Raw genomic sequence first — 11319 nt, 5'->3', positions numbered from 1 at the left:
GGGAGATATCTAATGCCGTTTTAAAATATACCATCGGTCTTGATTTCAGTTAGCCTAGTAGCAAAAGCGCTACGCCGTGTGTATTGTGTAGCTTACAATAGATTGCATGGGTTATTCACAACTTACGTGCAATAGTTGTAAGCTGTTGTAAGCTAGCATCTGGACTTCCATGCAAGGATGTGTGTATGACTCCTATACAAATTATCAGAAAGGTCCCATACGCTAGCAGCCCACCGACCATTCGACTTAATGGCATTGTAGTTGGCCTTTTGCTCTTGACTTTAGCATAGTTCCACGCCGCTAACAGTGTCGGAACCTCGCGAATACCGAACTCCCAGGCTACGCATTTCAGTTGTGATATTTTAGTCTTGCTAGGAAAATTATATTGCTGAGCATCAACGATCAAAGCTTTGACGTGGTTTACACTGTTCTAATGGGCAAAAATTCATGAATAAACACTGTATTATTATGCAATGTTGTACTGTAAATAACTTCACTAAGGTTTCCCGAATTAGAGCAACAACGATTGGAGCAATAAGGCACTCCTGTCATCCGCATGCATTTACATGTGATCAAAATGCATGGAGCAAAATTAAATACTAGAAAGTAGGAAATCTTTGAACTTCCATCCTATTCTTTGGAAGGTTGCAAATTATGTGTTTCCATAAGTAGGTAAACATGAAGCTATTTTGAAATAAAAATTTTCATGAAAAAACTTCCACACAATGATAAATATGCCACACTGGCCGTTTTCACGGCGGGACTTTCGCGCAGGAACCTATTTGATGCCTGTAAAGTACCAACCCTTTAAGGCCTTAGAATCTTTACAACTTACTCTTTATTTTGAAATAAAAATTTTCATGAAAAAAAACTTCCACACAATGATAAATATGCCACACTGGCCGTTTTCACGACGGGACTTTCGCGCTGGAACCTATTTGATGCCTCGAAAGTACCAACCCTTTAAGGCCTTAGAATCTTTACAACTGTTCCTTCAAAATTCGTTCGTCTTGTTCCTTCAAAATATTTTTAGAAGTTGTAATCCAGGCAATTTTCGCCATCAAATCGCTTATTTATTTACAAACAAGTCAATTTTTGGTCCAAGTAGCCTACCTTTCGACTATGAGGGATCAAATCAGCCTGGCAACTAGATACCCGGCTTCTAACCCGGTTTACCTAGCATATTTGACGAGGCTCTAGCTCGTTAATTTGGCGATAATTTCGATGCAGTGGTCTTCAAATATTTAGAGGGGATCATTTTGTAAATTGTTCAGCACCATTGGCATCTTTTGCAACATCACGGACGGAGATATAAGCTTGCAACAAACCCTATGTAAACGCGTCTTCTGTTTCACCGGCCCGATGCTGCGCGCGCCCTGGTGGTGACCGGGCGCAACAAATCCGCCGCCGCCTTAGCAGTGACCTAGACCTCCGCCGTCTGCTGCTGCTCCAAAGCCAAGCCAGCGTGGAATTGGGAGAGCTCGGTCAGCCATGGTGGTGCCCGGGGGCGTCAAATCCGCCGCCGCCTTAGCAGTGGCATTGACTTCCGCCGTCTGCTGCGGCTCCAAAGCCAAGCCAGCGTGGAATTGGGAGAGCTCGGTCACCCGCAGCTGGCAGCTCAGTATATTTCCTAATCGTTGTACTAGCATTATATAGACTTGATAATTTCATAAACGTGCTTACGCTTTAGGTTTACCTGAGTGATAAACCCTTAGTTAAAATAAATTAATGTAATATTTAGTAGAAAAACAGCAAAACTAACGGGTCTCTTATTCGAAGGGTGGAAAGCTTACTATATAAAACTACTAAAATTCCTGAGGCAAAAAAAGAAAGTACTAAAATTCCTGAGGTATTAAAGGACCAAACTGGTTACGGAGCGAGCGAAGCGAGCGTAGTCTTTCCTTAGATTAACGGAAATTTCTGAGTATGAGCGGCCGGCCGGCCGGCCGGCCGTGGTCACGCTTTTGCGAGGCTTATATCTCAGCAACCACTTGACCGATTTACACGCGGTAATTTTTGTAGGGTAGCTTCATTCCTTCTACCAAGTATTGGACTATTCCCGATGCATGGGGGTGACCCCTTATGCACGTGCCACGTGCAAAACGAAGAGGTGTCAGTTTTGTAATTGTTGCAATATCTCGGTAACTACTTGGCCGATTGCGCTGAAAGTTGGCATGTAGGTAGGCACCCACTAGGCACTGCATATACATGTGCCAGAGTTGGGGTGCTGCTGCACGTGCGCACGTGCGGGGGTCGTTTCCAGATCTCGGGAACGGCTGGACCGATTGTGCTCAAATTTGGTGCACGGTTAGGGACCGGTTAATAGGTAGCGTGCACAAGTCAGTTGGGACCCATTTTGCACGTGCGCACGTGCAGGGTGCCGCTTCCAGATCTCGAGAACGGCTGGGCCGATTGTGCCCAAATTTGGCACATCGCTAGAGACCAGTTAGTAGGGTGCCGTGCACAAGTCAGTTGGAGGTACCCCTCGCAATTTCGCACGTGCAAGGCCCACCCTCTCGCTCGCTCCGTTAGTCGCCCCAAAAGGCGTTATACTGGTATATATTAGGTGCCCGCTATTCCTTCGTGAAAACGGCTACTTTATACCTACCACATATTCAGACAAAAATGCTTAATGTGTGGTGAACCGTGAGATGTGCCTTTTTGAGCCATGAACGTCCTGTCAAAAGGACCAAGCGATTCTCCAAGAACTCTTCGTCGTCTCGTGTAAGAGCAAACCGCTCATTTGATGCCGTGTAAGAACCGGTGTCGCCGGCACGGGCTGATCCGGATACGGTGGGATGCTCAGCCGCTGAGCCCATCTCGCTGCCACCTTTGACGCCCCGCGCCGGTAATTTGCATTAGAAAGGAGCGGCCAGTGGCAGGCATTGTGTCGCGCCGATGGCTTCTCGGCGCCGCCACGGCCGGGCGAAAGGCCGGCGATAATTAGCACCGTCTGCCGGCCGCCCGGTATAGCAGGGACTAAACACAGGGGTCCGGTCAGCGGCGGGGGCTAGCACCTCCCGCCGGCCGCCCGTAGCAGGGGGCACAGGATGTCAGTAGCGGAGGTCAGCACTAACTCTCGCCCAGTAGCGGGGAACAGGCACAGTAGCCCGGTGTGTGGCGGGGGCTAGCAGTTAACACCGACACCGGAATCAGTGGTGTGGATTAACACAAACAGGAAATAGCTTACTATCGCGACCATCACGAGTCACGACCATTACGACATGACGGCAGGAGCATCATGGCCAGGCAACGCAACGGTTGGACAGAGTCGGGATCAGTACCGTCGTTAGCAGAACTGCGTTAGTCGATAGGTGTCAGTGGAATGTGTATGTAATGTGTATTGCGTAGGGATAGATAATTTGGCGATCATTTAGTTCTTGCACTTGCAAGACTTCAAAGTCACTTTCGATCAAGCTTGGAAATATTCCATTGAGCATTAAATTGAACAATGTCGTGCACACATTTTCGCCCCGTCAGCTTTCTTGAAGGTTACGAAAGGAGCACTGCTTCCGAGTTCCGACGACGGGCGTCCAACAACTCTCACACCTGAAATCCTGCAGCTTTGTACGTGCTCTTCTGCATGCAATAACGGCTGACTGCGCCACTGAGGTCAGAGCTCAGCTAAGCCCTCTCGACCCTGGCTCACGGAAACCACCGCGGTGCCAGTCCCAAGGTGTAAAAGTAATCTTCCAACAGTCGTCTAGCCCACCCGCATTTCATTTCTAAAGTCACCAAGAGATGGTCTGACTGAATTGACACGTTAGTCGCTGTCCACACTATTGTAGATTCAGGACTCGCGCGTTTGTGTGGGCACTACCAGCAGTGTTTTGTCTGCTGATTAGGAAGGACTGATTATTTTGTCAGTGGCTTATGTGTAAGAGTTCATCATGCTTTCTAGCATGTGGTTGCTTTCTTGACATGGCATTGAACGTGCGACTTTTAGTAAAAATAAGCGCTATTACAATCTGACTCTCCGATACACAGTTGAAAGTTAATTGTTGCCGCGTCGAGATCACTAGTCGGACTAAGGCATGCTTGTCTATTTCTGACATCGCAAGTACTTTCAGAATAGTTCATTTCGGTGATGATTGATTCCTCCTGTAACTCAAGGGTCATAATAAGACCACGAACCCACTGGGTGGGAGCATAGTTCACTGAACAGTTTATGTAACGAATAGTGGAGCCAATACCCAGTCGCATTCCGACAACAGCCTCCACATATCCGCTCCCTGCATGCCGGTGGCAAACAATAATTCATTCCATGCCAATGTGCTAGGATAGTCGATATTGAGTGTGGAATGTGTTACGTTATGCGTTTCGAAAGGAATATTTTCGATAAGGAATTGGCATATTTGCCATACCTAATTCATCGCATTTGCATATCTTGTTAGGGAAATAGCGCCCTGCTGTCTATAGGCACTCAATAGCACTGAACTTTACTTAATTAAAAGGGCATTCTCTTCTATTATAGCACGGTAGCACGGTTCTATTTATAGCACGGTAAAAGTTATTCATTTTACAAACTAATCTAAGGAAAACGTAATTACACCAACACTTCAAAATATAACTGCCTACTTGTCTAAAAATATAACCCAAGACCATTACTACCAAAGGCCACACCACTGATGCTGTCCGGCTCCAACTCGTTCTCAAATAAAATCCCACGCTAGGCCGTTCGAATGTCACCCTCCGGTCACCGCCTCGTTTTTACCTCTGAGAAAGTGGTAAAAAGTATTATTTTCTCACCTCCCCAGCTCTTCAGCCTAACCCCTCTCCGTGTCCGTTCCTGGTAATTAATTTAGGGTTGGTTTATAGATAATAGAGACACGGATAATTGAATGGGGGGCAGTTGTGAAGATGGATGCGCGCTGTCGGCGGCGCGCCGGCCCGTGAAATTAGCCGCTGCGTCCGTGCCGCGTGTATGGCCGTCGAGGCGCCGCCTCCTGACAGGTTGGATAAACAGGACGGTCCGGACGGCTCCCGGCGGTACCGTCCGACGGGCTGCACCGACACCTGGTGCCCAGAGGGGTACAGAGGGGGTACAGTGGGATGCAAAGGGGTGCAGTGGGGATAACAGCGGGGTAATAGAGGGGTACAGTCAACAGTGGTACCGTCCGACGAGCTGAGCCGACACCTGGTGCCCAGAGGGGTACAGAGGGGGTACAGTGGGGTACCGGGTACCGTCCGACGGGCCCAGCCGACACCTGGTTCCCGCAGGGGTACAGAGGGGGTACAGTGGGGTACCGGGTACCGTCCGACGGGCCCAGCCGACATCTGGTTCTCGCAGGGGTACAAAGGGGTGCATTGGGATCCAGCGGGGTACTTGGGTACCGTTTCTGTGAAGGGTATCGTTTGACCGACAAAATATAGCCGTTGTTGTACCAGGAACATCTCAGAAGAGGAAGGAGCCTCATTATTGCATTCAAATGTGCATACATACACTTTGAGGTGTGCAGGGACATCGGGGTACCTACACATGTAATGAGGTACATACGCCCGCCAAGCAAAACAGACATTCTATGACCTCCTCACAGATAACCGTGTTGAGGTACTGTTTAGAGGAAGAATCTCAAAAACCCACTTCCAGCATCGATCCGTATTCGTTGTGAAACTATTTTAATTATTGTCCTTGGAAACGTATTCTCAGGAACGTAGTTACTGGAAAGTCAGGGTTGACTCAGACTACAAAATTGTGCATTCCAGTGGGAATGAGCCTGATCTGACTGAATGCAGTAATCTAAATCGAGTTTGTTTTTAGTTTTATTTTCTATTTCATCTATAAGTTTTCTGCTTTCCCTTTAAGCAGCATGGCAAAAAGAGAAGGGTGCACATTGTAAAACCTATAGGTACTGATGAGAAGATACATCGGTTACAGCTATAGGTATGACACGGCAGTAAATGACGCCCGGCGTAGGACTGTCTAACCTGAGTTGTGTTTATCCTACCCTATCCTATCGAATGGAGAAGAACGAGAGAAAAGTAACAGGAGCATTAAGGTACAATCACCAAAGACAAACATAACAATGTATTTTCTAGACAGCACAACAGCTAAGGAAAAAGCAATGGTCAATGGTGATGGCCAAAAAGCTTAAAGCGAATGATAGTGATTATGAAAGCATCTGCAATGGGAAGTACTCAGCGAAGGAGACGATAATGGGATTTTAGATGAACAAGATGTATTTTGCATTACATTGCAGGTGTATTTTCAGGAATTGTATTCTTGCACTCAATTTAGTTAATCCTTAATCTATACTCATCATCATGAAGTAAATTTCCCAGCAGCTTTAACTGGCTCATCAGATGGTTAAACGTGGTTAAGCTGCGGGCCAACCACAATTCTTGCCGCTGCAGCCTTGGGCAAAGTTCAGTCCATTCGGAGACAGCTCCGGTTCCATATTAAGCTATCATGCGTCCGTTTCCCGTAGCCGTGTGCTCGGTTTATCATTAAAATGTACGTCATTTCCCGACCGTCACCGGAGCTAACTGCCACAGAGACCGCGGCCCGACGTCAGATACACAGCGTATTTTTCAGCTGGCCCGCATTTGCATGCTAGAATAGGCCGGCACGCCTTATCTGTTGCTCTATTCGTGCGGCTAACGCGGCAAAGCTGGGCGTAATGTTACAATCTGTATAAATCGCGGCGCGGCATTACGCTCGGGCCGCGCGCCGCGGGCTATTCGGCCGACCGACGAGCGAAGTCGGCCGAGCGGGCAAAAGGCTGCTCGGATAACACCTGGCGCCCGGACCCCGCCGGACGGGGGGGGGGAAGCCGACAGAAAAGGATCGCCGCGTTTCACATTCGGACGCGTCTCCCAGCAAAATATTTCTTGTCTTAATTGCTTTATGCTTCCGGAGTTTTCTTTGTCACTCACTTACGGTTTTGGTAATGGCGCAGGAAACTTTACAACAATGGTAAGCCTAAAAATTAGACAGATGATCAGTAACACAAATATCGCTTTAACTCCATATCCGGAAGCATATGGTTATGCTTTATTTTACTTTATCATTTGATTCCAGTTGTTTTAGTTGAGTCATCATCTCAATAAAATCGAAGTTCTTGGCTGAGCGATTAAATATACCAGCAAAATTTTAACAAAAAAGAAAAGAAAAACAATAGCATGGCTGCAAAGAATAACTGCAAACTATTGAGGAGTACATAATTTCGCTGTTTATTTCATAGCATGAAACCATGTGATGTGTTCCTCACTGTTTTTCTTCTAACTGATACCGTGTGCTCATGTGCTGAACACCCGAGCTATTCAAAATATTTACTGGCGTTGTGGACGTATAACGAAAAAAAATACTAGAAAGTTCCGATGCACGTGAAGGATATTTCTGCCAGAGCGCCTAGAGCATGTTGTGCCGCATAGCAGAGAAGGTCCAATTCAGCCAATACAGAGGGCTGTATGTACAGCCAACCAATGCAGATGGCCCTGCGGCACAGCGCCCGTAGCGCCCGTAGCATGCTGTGCCGCAGAGCATAGGTTACAATTTCAGCCAATAGATGGCCCTGCGGTAGAGCGCCTGTAGCATGCTGTGCCGCATGACACAGCAGGTTAGTATTCAGCCGATAGGTGGCTCTGCCGCCTCTGCGGTAGAGCGCCTGTAGCATGCTGTGCCGCATGGCACGCTAGGTTACTATTCAGCCGATAGGTGGCTCTGCGGTAGAGCGCCTGCGCGCTACGAGCATGCTGTGCCGCAGAGCATATAGCAGGTTGTGAATCAGCCGATAGATGGCTCTGCGGTCGAGCGCCTGGAGCATGCTGCGCCGCAAGGCTTGACTTCACTGCACGGAGCAGCTCGGATACCGTATTCGATGTTCGTGTTTGTATATTTGGGCATGCTCCGGTGCAACGGAACTAACGGTGTAGGTTTCGTCATCAGCCCAGTCGGCTGGTGATATGATTGCAGGTAAGGCGAGTATCTAACTGTTGTACGCGAAGACGAACCTTGCCGACCGGTCCCTTCCTTCTCGCACCCTTTCCCCCACCTGCCGTTGCCCGGGCCATGCACCCCTTCCCCATCGCTCGCCGTCGCCGCCGCGTCGTCGGCACCCGGTAATGCGATCCCGGGGCCGGCCGCGTCGCGGCGAAGATTTCCCACCGACACAGCCATTAGCCGTGACAGCGACATCGACTGGACGAGAGAGACGGCGCAGCGCGCAGCACTGAGCACGGACACGGAACTGGGAGATGGACGGTACGGTACGGAGAGCCGACTACGGAGCACGGAGTACGGAGTACAGATTACGGACTGCGAACTACGGAGAGACAGCGCGGTACGGACACAGAACTGGGAGACGGAACTGTACGGGTATTCCAATACGGAGAACGGAGAGACGGCGCAGCACGGACACGGAACTGGGATATGGACAGTACGGAGAGCCGACTATATGGAGTACGGAGAGAAGGCCTATCCAGGGGTGGACAAATGTGCTGAGTTGGGGTCGCACGGGCGCAGCAAATCCGCCGCCGCCCTAGCGGTGACCTTGACCTCCGCCGTCTGGTGCGGCTCTAAAGCCAAGCCGGCGTAGAATTGGGAAAGCTCGTGCTACCCCAACTCGGCACAATTATCCACCCCTGGGCCTATCTATGCAAGGAACTGTCGGACGGGTCGGTGAGCCGTACGAACTTATGAAGTACAGAGCGGACGGCGCAGCACTGAACACAGAACTTTTAGACAGACGGTACGGTACGGAGTACAGAAGTGGTAGACGGTGCAGCAAGAGCATGAAGTTGGAACTCGTATAAGGAATCGGACGCCGAGCCAGTGACAAGTTTCTTTTTTTTTTTGTATCCCCATGAACACGTGAACCGTATGTAAATGACACTACTAATAAATGGCCAGTGTTCAATTTGTCCACCCGTCACCGAGATACGCCAATTGACCTATTCAAAATATAAATCTGATAGACCTACGCAAGCAATAAACACCAACTCCAGTTTCCTAACAGAGGACCAGTGACACTTGGCAGGTATAACATAACATACATGTCGAATGTTCAATGTGACGTTTCGGGGTCCGTTCCCTGTCACTCAGTTTCCCGAACAGAAGGAAGTGAGAAATCTCCAGCCCGCCCTCGTCGGGCGGCCGGGGTGTGGGGTCTTTGTCCGCCCTCCGCCCGGCTAGCGGCCGACGCCTCGGCGAGGGGTAGTGTCGGTAACGACGGTAGTCGTCCCTCCCCAGTCCCCTGTCTTACGGAAAAAATGACCGAAACTGCTACTCGCCGCTACAGGAGGCACGCACACCAGTACGGTTTCTCAAACATGCATGACTTTTGCTTGAAATATTTTTGCTCGAAGTTGAAGTTTATGCGACTTTCTCCCACTAGACGATGAGTCACCATGCTACGTCGCCGCCTCGCTCTGCTGTGAGTTGTTGTCATTTTCTCCCCCCCCCCTGCTGAGAGGACGCGGGCACCGATCATCGACCACTTGGTAAGAGGACGTGTGAGATGGAGGTGCCCGGCGGGGGGCGGTGGCGGCGACACGACCCCCGCCCCGCCGCCGCCGCCGCCGATGAATGATGGCTCGTCGGATGACGCCGTAACATCAGTCTCACCCACTGGAGCGAGTGGAGAGGGAGGGCGGGAGGGGGGGGAGTAGAGGGGAGCCATTCAGGCGCATCCTCGTAAACCGCCGCACGGGAAAAAACTACGCGAAGATTTCCGTCTGTCAACAACGTTAGCAGGAGGCACGACCGGCCAGTGATTACAAAGCGGCACGAGTAGCGTTGTGAGAGGCAAAGTTACGTATTTGAAAGCTGAAAGGTCACAATTTTTCACCTCAGGAGGCGATGATGCCCGGTGAATCGTTATGGTCCATGCTTATTTAGATGGACGACAGTTTATTATGTGAGCTACGCAAGGACACGACAGTGTGTGACTGGTTAATTGAAGGACAAAGAGCCTATCTAGCACTACATGGAAATTGGAATGTCAGTGGAACCAATTTCTTATGATGTTCCAACCACATACGGTAAAATCGCACAGCTTTCAGGAAAATCACGAAACTGTCCGGTATTCAGTTTGAATTTTCAATTATTAACGATACAGGTACGGTGAGAGTTTCAATGTTAACCGTAGGGGAAGCCGGGGGAAGCCCGGCATAGTAAGCTCTTTTGCATTTTTATTACATACCATACGTGCTGTATAAAATGTTGACATCCTGCTAGCTAGCTAAGTTCATTGGCCGTGTTTTCCCAAAAATTCGGTTTTGTGGAATAAGTATAAGGTTGAGAAAATCGAGTTTTAAAAAAGTGTTGATTTTTCTGGGGTAAGCCCGGCATAGGGGTAACGCCGGCCAGCTCCCCAGCGCTTTACAACGAGTTGATGAAACCATTATGCGTTATCCAAATATTAACCCACGAGCCGCTGGGGGGGGCATAAAGTTGCCCCCCCCTTTACGTTTTGTAAAATATCTCCGAAACCTGATGAGCTACGAACGTGAAACTTGGCATAGCTTCAAATGAATACATAGGCAATGTTTGAGGAAAGTTTGGTGGTTGTAGCACCTAAGATGACGTCACAGTGACGTCATAAAGTTTTGTCGTTTTCCGATATGGACCGTTTCTGATGACGGTGAGCATGAAACTCAACTGTAAATGAACTAGACAGCACCTGCTGTCATCCTAAAACATCTAACTACACTTCCATCTAGTTTCTGACCAATAATCGGCCCTTTATATTCGGTCCCATATATCTGATGTATCGTGAGGAATATGAGAGAGTCGCAAATCTATAATGTCACTTATGACGTCACTGTGACGTCATTTCAAATGGGATCAACACCAAATTTGGATACAACCTCGGCTAGGTATTCAGGAAGATGTGTGCAAAGTTTCGCTTCTCTATCTCTTCGCGTTGCGACGATATCGTCGCAGAAGTAAAGGGGGGGCAACTATATGCCCCCCCCCCCAGCGGCCGGCGGGTGGCGCGGAGGCCCAGCGGCCGCCGGGTTAACGGAAAGTGAAATATTAAGGTACTGATTAGCTCTGGACATCTTAGAGTTTATGTCACTACTGGTATTTTAGCTAGGGTCTACTACATGTACAGTACAGGTCGATGAAAATCGTGATGCAAAATTGACAAAAAATGTGTATTTCAAAATTCCTTAAAATTTATTTTTCTTTTTACCTTAATGCATCATATTGGATATCATTCGACTCGGCTGATGAAGAAGAACACAACGACACCATTCTTGAAGCTCTAGCTTCATTGTCTGTCGCGTTATCTGCAAAAACGTAGTTTGACCCTAGTTGACCTTAAGTGACATGACTGGCTTTGTCTATGATAACATGTTTATTTTCGAAATTTA

Source organism: Amphibalanus amphitrite, unplaced genomic scaffold (assembly GCF_019059575.1).
Source record: "Amphibalanus amphitrite isolate SeventyFive unplaced genomic scaffold, NRLGWU_Aamphi_draft 000073F_arrow, whole genome shotgun sequence".
In the NCBI taxonomy this organism is placed as follows: Eukaryota; Metazoa; Arthropoda; class Thecostraca; order Balanomorpha; family Balanidae; genus Amphibalanus; species Amphibalanus amphitrite.
Note: the sequence above shows the minus strand (reverse complement) of the source record.